The sequence below is a fragment of the Lathyrus oleraceus genome, unplaced genomic scaffold (genome assembly GCF_024323335.1).
Source record: "Lathyrus oleraceus cultivar Zhongwan6 unplaced genomic scaffold, CAAS_Psat_ZW6_1.0 chrUn0232, whole genome shotgun sequence".
Classification (NCBI taxonomy): Eukaryota; Viridiplantae; Streptophyta; class Magnoliopsida; order Fabales; family Fabaceae; genus Lathyrus; species Lathyrus oleraceus.
The window spans coordinates 45,512-54,300 of record NW_026112623.1 but is presented as its reverse complement, the minus strand read 5'-3'; positions in this window follow the sequence as shown (position 1 = coordinate 54,300).

The following is an 8,789-nucleotide window of genomic DNA, read 5'->3' as shown; positions in this document are numbered from 1 at the left end:
ATTTGTGACGATGACATGTGAAAGAAGTAGGAAATATATACCTCCTCTCTGGAATATTAAACGAGATGACACCGGTTCAAAAAAATGTGAGTGTCCCCTTAAGTTGAGTCGTTATATATTTGCATATAAGACATGGATATTTAATGTCATATGTGGTTTACATAACCATGACTTGTGTGAAAAATTAGTCGGTCATCCAATTTTGTGTCGCCTCATGCCGGAAAAGAAAGACACACATTTTAGACATGACATTGAATTTGGTTCAACCGAAAAATATACTTGCAACTTTGAAAAGTAAAAGACCCGAATATATCTCAAATATCAAACAAGTGTACAATATTCGATACCAATATAACAAGGCACTAAGGGGGTAGAAGTGAAATGCAACAGCTATTGAAACTTTTGGAGAATAATAGTTATGTTTTCGGGTACCTAACGTGCGAGGATGAAATAATTGTTAGAGATATACTTTGGACTCATCCTCATTCTATCAAGTTGTTTAACATGTTTCCTACCATGCTCGTCATTGATTCAATGTATAAGACCAACAAGTACAGACTTCCACTATTATAAATGGTTGGTGTTACCTCTACCGATAAGACATATTTTGTCGGGTTTGCATTTCTAGAGAGTGAAAAATAGGAGAGTATTACTTAGGCTTTGGAGGTGTGTTACCGATTACGATACCGCTTTGATGAATTCGGTTGCAAAGGTATTTCCAACTTCTTATGCATTACTTTCCCCCTGTGCACCGCCCCACCTCAAAATCCAAATGAGTGTATTATATGCATTTGATGGCTTTCAAAGTCACAACATTTGTTCAAGTTTATTTGAAATCGGGATCCCCTATACCATTTACATCAGTGGAACGGATGGCTCATTCAATAACAAAAGTCAAGACTTGGTCGAACCGATTTGTGAAACGGATGCAAGAGTTCGCCAAATTGAGCGACATTGAAAGAGACTCAAATACACAAAAGTCAAAGGGGAACCACTCATACTTATAGATTTAGCCGATGACAAATCTTATTGGAACAAGTTTGGTTCTACAGTTATCCTTGAGTTTTGATGATAACAAAGTGTAAAGAATAATTGTGTACTCTAATTATTTTGCTAAATGTGCAACAAATAGAGAACAAATTCTTACTCTGAAGACGTTCAAACTCTGAACCAAAGAATATATTAATAGCATGTTTACAAGGAAGTTAAGCATTTGTTTTGTCAAGTCAACATTTGTGCACATAAACTATCCATATAAACTCTGATAAAGACAATGACTACCAGCATCTAAAAGTCTCAGAACTCTGAACTCCAAAGACTCTGAAGTCTCACAAAGTTCTGAAGACAGATTTTGAACTATACTCAAGCTTCATCAACTTGTATATGAAGCCTCTGACTAGAAGGATAAATCCAAAGGCCAACGACTGATTGATGTGACTGGACTACAAAAGCAAATCTACTTTTTTATGTAAAGTATTATACTATACACTAAAGAAGTTTTTCATGTCCCATTATCCTCACAAACTTTATGCTGCAAGTGTCACTCTAATGTTGCAATATGAAGTTGCATTTATACAACTATTACATTAAGGATATTCCAACTTCATCCTCTAACGAATATATTTCTTCCTATATAAAAGGGTATTTAAAGATTGGGAAAGTAACTAACTGATTTGTATATCAACGCATACACTCAAAGAACATACGTGAAAGAGAAAAATAAAATAAGTGTTTTTCACACTCATACACTTAGAACATCTTCTTTGAATATCTTTGTTAAATATAATATTTGTTTTAAACTTGTGTATCTACTTTTTGAAGCGACTTATAAACACAAACCTTATTTATATTAACCTTTGGTTAATTTTCTTGAGAGACTAAGTTTAGTCAGGAATCTCAAGAAGTTATTGACAGTTAGTCTTTGAGTTGTATTTCCTTGAGAGACTAAGGTGTAGTCATAATTTTTCAAAAAGTCTTAGACTGCATGCTGTAACACCTCAAAATTTGCCCTCCTCTCTTGGGACTAGCATTAACATTGTACATATCATTTTAGGTCATTAGGCATTGCATATTGCATATCATGTGGTTACATTGTGCAAGCCATCCCCACAAGTCTTGATCAGAAAATGAGGGAGTCAAAGTGCAAGCCTAGGGTTTATTGACTGATCATTGGCCATCTGAGGATTGGACTGTGAATTAGGGTTTCATGATTCTCAATGGATGTTGGTCTTCATCTTGATTGCAATGATACATCATCATCATCATGGTTGGTTATCATCAGAAGAATCAAGTGTTGAAGCAGATTCCTTGAGATTAGGGTTTTGACCACTGGTCAACCCTAATCAGTTGTATTGGGCCAATCAGGGCATAATCAGGAGATGAGGTTTATGATGGATATGGGGTTCATTATGTGATTATTTTGTGCTTATTGAGGCTAGGGTTTCACCCTTGAGCCATTTCAGTTGGAGATTGGGGTTCAGATTGATCTATGCATTGCCAGATTCATCTATCAGCTGAAAAGTCAATTGTGGTCAACTGTACATGATCCAATGGATTTGGAGGTGGAAATGAGTTGGATACACTTCATTCATGTTGAAACAAGTGTTATATGACATCTCAAAGCTTAAGAATGGAGAAAATCAAGTCAGAACAAAAACTGCCAAAAATAGAAAGTGACTTGTAATTGAAGTTTCCAAAAATGGAAAGTTTTGGACCTCAAAGCCACGTGTCTAAGGAAGCTTCAAATAAAAAATTGTTCAACATGAAAGTTGTAGGTCTTGTTCTCACCTTTCCAAAAAGTCCAAGAACTTGAAAATCCCATGTATGGTTGGAAAATTATGGCTCAGTGAAATTCAAAAATGACCCATAATCAGGAGAGCATAACTTCCACATGGTTTGTCCAAATTGCAAGTTCTTTATATGCACAAACTCCATTTGACATGTACTTTCATGGTGCATAATTGGATTTTCTCAAAAGTGGTCAATGCAAAAAGTCAAATTTCAACTGGACAGTTAAATGGACCAGGGGCAAAATTGTCCAACTTGTGAAATAATTGGAATTTTTGAGTGGGGATTTTTGCAACACCTCATAAATGGTATTTGAAAGCTGTTGGAATCATCATAACATGGCTAGGCTTCATGGTTTGGAAATTGGCCATTGAAATGAAATTGCAAAAATGGACAAAGTGCAATCACATAGTGAAAATGAGAAATATGCATCCAATGAGAGTGAAACAAGTTGCAACAGCTCACACATGTCATTTTGAGAGTGTGTGAGCTGTCAATGAGCTGGCATTGGCTTATATGTGAAAGTACCATTTTGTCCCTAACTTGAAAATTAACCATTTCACTAACACATTCCATTTGGTTAATTAAACATGGTTAAGTGGTGATTAAGCAATCATATATATTCATAATCATCATCTAATCATAACAGAAAATCACACATCCCAAAACCAGATCTGAAAACTCTTCATTCTCTCAAATTCCTTCAAGAACACAAAACCTAAAAATTCATCAAACTTCTCCAAATCTTGATCAATCTTCGAATTTCTTTTTGCATCAATCTCCTTTCATCATCCTCATCAACTGTTTGTGAAGTTTGGAAGGCAAGAAGCTGTGGATCGTGACTGCACATACAAGCTCCATCAATGGCAAATCGAGTTTTCATGCACTAGGAGTGAAACCAATTGGGTCTAAGCTTTGCATCTCACTGCCACGAGCCTCTACTCCATCTGTTTCACTAAATTGAGCGCAAAGGCCACACGAACAGCCACTGCACATCAGGTATGTCAAAATTTCGAATGTCACGATTTGTTCGATTGGCATGTGCTTTGTGTAGTGCGTTTCATGTAGGTCATGGTGATGTTTGTAGTTTTAGGAATGGTGAACTGTGGCTCATGCAATCTGGAATTTAAGTTTCGAACCAAAACCCTAAGTTGATCGATTCAGGAGATTTAGGAATAGTTAGGTTAAATTAGGTTGATATTTGGATTGTGCGTAGTGAGACGAGTCCAACGGATATCCACTTGTCCATTTTGGTGATGGTTTGAGATTCACGCGTTCTTGAGGAGTTCTGGGGAAGACGATGGATTTCTGGGAATATTTGAGTGTTTGATCCAAAATTGCGTTTGAATTTTTGAATAACACGTTTACCGCCCCCGCGCTCCACTATTTACAACTCTGCCATTGGAGCATTTAATTAATTATAATAATTCTAAAAAATTCTTAAAAAAATCATTAACACTTTAGAAAATTCATAAAAAATCATTAAAAAATCAGAAAAATGTGAGAATTTTTGTGTTGACTTCCTTGTTGACTGTAGAAATTTTTTGACCTATTGGTTGAAGTTGTGCATGGTAATATTTGTGTTTGACTTAGGTTTGTTTCACATGTGCTATATTTGATACATTCTACCATTTTGATTGTGAAATGCTCATAGTATAAAAGAAATTCTTGAAAATTTTTGTGGTAATTGTAGACTGGTTGATGATGATTTACATGTACATTTTGTGAATTTTTGATTCCTGGTGTTTGAGTTATGAATTTTGGAACTTAGGTGTGACAATTGGTGTCACACCTCATTATGTCAACTTGCTGGATTTATTTAAGTGACTTAGACTTGGTGAAATGATGTGAAATTTTGCATAATGTTTCATCAACATGTTAAGATGCTATGTGAATTTTTGTGGAATTTTATGTGGCATTTTCAAATTGATTGCTATTTTTCATCTCTGTTGGTCAATTGTGCAAGCTTGTGTGACATGTGTTAGTAGATCTTGTGTGAAATGCTCATATGGTATTGAATGAACATGAAATTTGGCTTGCTGGTTATAGACACATGATAGAACATGATGCTTTTGGTCCCAATCATTTCTTTATTGTTTTCATGGACTTATGAATTTTTGAAGTGAATGCATGTGTTGATGTTGTGATTTGGAGCATGTAATTGTGTCTGTTTTTGTTGATTTTCATTGACATGGTTTCCTTTGCCCAGTTAAGCTGAAATTTGGTGTGCCATACCTGGATTAGGTCCTGTTTAGGTATAATTTATTTGAGATTTTTTGGATTTGTTTTGATATGGATTTGAATGCAATAGTTCTGTTTGGATGTTTGGTGTTCCATTTGAACTAGTTTGACTTGTTTTATGCATAAAATGAACATGATGAATGATATGGACATGGGACTAATTGTGTTGGCTTTTGTTTGACATTAATTTGACTTTGGTTGGATATCCCTTGCTGTTTAGGAATTTTTCTTGCTTTTGGACCCTAGGCTTGGCCTAGTGGTCTAGTTGCTAATATTTGCTTGATTTTTCAGGATGAATAGCATAAGGCTCATGGAGAATGATCCAAGTTGATTGAAATGATGTTGTTTGATGTTTGTACACTAACATAACATTGTTTTGTAGGTTGTGAAGCTTGGGCTTGAGCTCATAGCTTGCCTTTGTGTGCCTTGGTTTGTATAGTCTGACTGATTAATACTTGCTGTTTATTTTTGTCTGTCTGAGTACTAACTGTGTTTGACTGTTTCCAGGTACTTTTAGTTGCTCAGTTCCTTGTGAACTTTTGCTTTGCTTTGCTTAAGCAACTTGCATTGAGGTATAACTTCCTAACTTCATGTAGTCTGGAGACCCGGTCTGTTATTTGACCGGGCAAACTATCTGAAGTCCTCCTTAAGAGGCGATGCTTGTGATTGTTTAATATTGTGCCTAAGCAGGTAAAGTCCTTAATCAAGGCAATTGGTGGAAGGTAGGGATATGCAATCTATCCCCCACTATTCTGTGAGTCTTCTCCTTGCTCCCATTACATGGTTGTAGCATTGAGATCACAAGCCCAAGATCTTGTGCAGTGCACATTGTGTCAGAGTCTCTGAGTATAGAAGGGTTCCCCCATTCTGGACCCATGCTCATTTGTCAGAAGCTCTCCCTGGTTAGGGATAAGAGCTGTGAGGTCTGATCCTCACTTCAACTCTCATCTGCTTCACCTTAGCCTCGTAATGGCAAGGTTAAGAGCAAACCCAGCCCGTACAGACGACTCGCTTCGGCAGTCAAACCTATTGATTGAGCCCCCTTGTTTGGCTATAGTGCGTGCTATGTGGATATCTGATTGACATGCTTGTTTGAGATGCTTGTTCTCATTTGATGTATGCTTACATTCTGTATGCTTGTGTGCTTGCTTCTTTCCTGGATAGGAGTAGTTTGCTTATGCAAGTAGGATAGAAAACTGAACTTAGGGCAACGATGCATGACAACACTAGGCTCGAGTCCAGCTCCCTAGTAGTGTGTCTTCCCCTGGTTTCTGGCTAGCAATTCAGTCCCTTTCAGGGGAACTACATCGCCCTGATCCTCGTTCCAGACGAGGTATGTAGGCAGGAGACTGCGCGAGGTCTCTCCGGGCACCCTTTTCTTTTTTGCGTGTGTTTTGTTTGGCAGCTATCAGGCTCGAGTTCCCGACTCCCTATTAGTCTGTGTGTGCTGTTTCTTCTGACGTCTCAGCGTCTCTTCTGGCTTGCTTGTTGACTTGTAGGCTCGAGTTCCCGACTCCCTACTAGCTTGTATGTTTTTTTCTTTCCCTTGAGGGGGAACTACATCGCCCTGATCCTTGTTCCAGACGAGGTATGTAGGCAGGTGGTCGTGCGAGACCACTCCGGGCAACCTTTTTCTTTTTTGTGTGCGTCTACTTGTTGTCTGATTGTGTGTTTTGGTTCGGATGCCGACGTAAGCCCAGTGATTAGCAGTCGGGCTCCATGTTTGCCGTTTTGTGCGTGTTTTGGTTCGGATGCCGACGTAATTCCATCAAGTGGTTGTCGGGCTCCATGTTTGCCATCTGTTTGTGCGTTTTGTGTTGTTTGGCGTGCGTAAGCCGAACTACAGTGGCTCTGATTCTCGTTCCAGACGAGATATGTAGGAATAGGATGCGATGTCCTATCGAGCTCCCTTCTCTTTACCCCACCTGCGTTCCCCGTGTGTGTGATGTTTTAGCAACCTATTCTTTATTTTAGAACGTGGATCCCGTCGAGTACGACGGACGTGAGGGGTGCTAATACCTTCCCCTTGCGTAACCGACTCCCTTACCCTTTCTCTTTGGTCGCGAGACCATTTCCTTTCCAGGTTTCTCTGAGCGTTTCCTTTCCCTATCATGGGATAAGTAACGCGCAGTGGCGGCTCTGTGTTGTGTTTTTATTTGAGTCCCGCCGGTTGTTTTTCGCGGATGCGACAGCTGGCGACTCTGCTGGGGACAGCGAGATGTAGACCTATGCTGGTCCATCGTCCCTAAGCGAGTCCTTCCTAGCGTTTTAGGATTGGTTTGGGTTGCTTATTGTGTTTTATTTATTGCATTTATTATTCTAACCAGTGTGTATCTATATTTGCATTAATGTCTGCATGCATCATACTATCATGTTGCCGTCCTCTGTGCAGGTGGTTCCTCTGTTTGGGGTGGGTGTTCTGAGTGGGGCTAAAACCCAGGCCCGAGTATACACCTAGGATTAGCGTGGTCTCGTGTCGCTCACATGTCGGTTGGGCATGATGTTGCGATGTGACATACCACAAGCCGGACGAGGTTCATCTGAGAAGTGCTCTTCCAGTGGGGTTTTCCACTTTGGTCGGGTTATCTCTTTTGAGCTGTTGACTCTGGTGACCGATCATTTCCCGGATCTTTGGTTTAGACGATCTCAGGAGAGCTGCAATGGCACACCCGAAAGGGCAAACCCATTGAGTATCTCTGCCCGATTGTCGAGACTATTATCCGCCTTAGGATAACCTGTTTAAGAATTTACCTGTGAGGGGAGGGTTGATTATTTCAGATGCATGTTCAGATGGTGACTCAGATGGTGACTCGTTGTTTCGTGGATCAGAGTCATATTTATAAGTCGGATTTATGGTCGTTTATTTCTGGGACGCCGGAGTGCTGTCCGTGGTATTTATCAGTGGGGATCCGTTTATTTCAGGATTCCCCGGGCCGAGTTATTTATCAGTGGGGATCCGTTTATTTCAGGATTCCCCGGGCCGATTCAGATGGTGGTGGTATGCCTGCTCAGAGGATAATGATGATGATGATGTATCTTTCTTTCGTTTATTTCGGAACCCGTGGGTCTGATTGATGATTGTACATCCCTCAGATGGTTATGATCAGTTCAGAGATCAGGCTTCAGTGCAACAGATGATCAGAGGACTTGGAGGATGGCACAGTGCATTGCATACATCTGCATCATTCTCATTTGGCATTCATCTGCACTCAAACTCACGTCTAGCCATATGGGGAGTATTATTGATTGAGAATCTGGTTGAGAGACATCTTGAATTTCAGAATATGGATGTCAAAATGTTGTCTGTCTCGATGAAATCAGAATCAAAGGACAGAAGCTTCCTCATGTGGATAGACACTGCATTCATGCATAATAACTTGTTTTCTGTTTTGCAGGTGTCAGTTTCTAACCTGTTTGATTGACACAGGAATGATGAATCCGTCCAACGCTGACGTTCTCGAGCTGAAAGAGAAGATGGGAGAGCTGATTGATGTCATGCGAGAGTTCGCCTTGGGGCAGAAAGTAATTGCCGAAAAGGTGGGGAGGATTGAAGACTGGCTGAAGATGGGGAACATGCAAGGAAACGCTTCGTCATCTGGACCGAAGAAATCCTTTGGTAATGACCAGCACAAGGATGAGGGTGAGTCGAGTGCCGCGTACGCCCAGAGAGGACACGGTAGGGGTCGTTATTACCAGCACACTGCTGCAGTAACCATCCCTGCTGGTAAAAAGTCAGTCCGACAGCAACCTCAGACAACTCC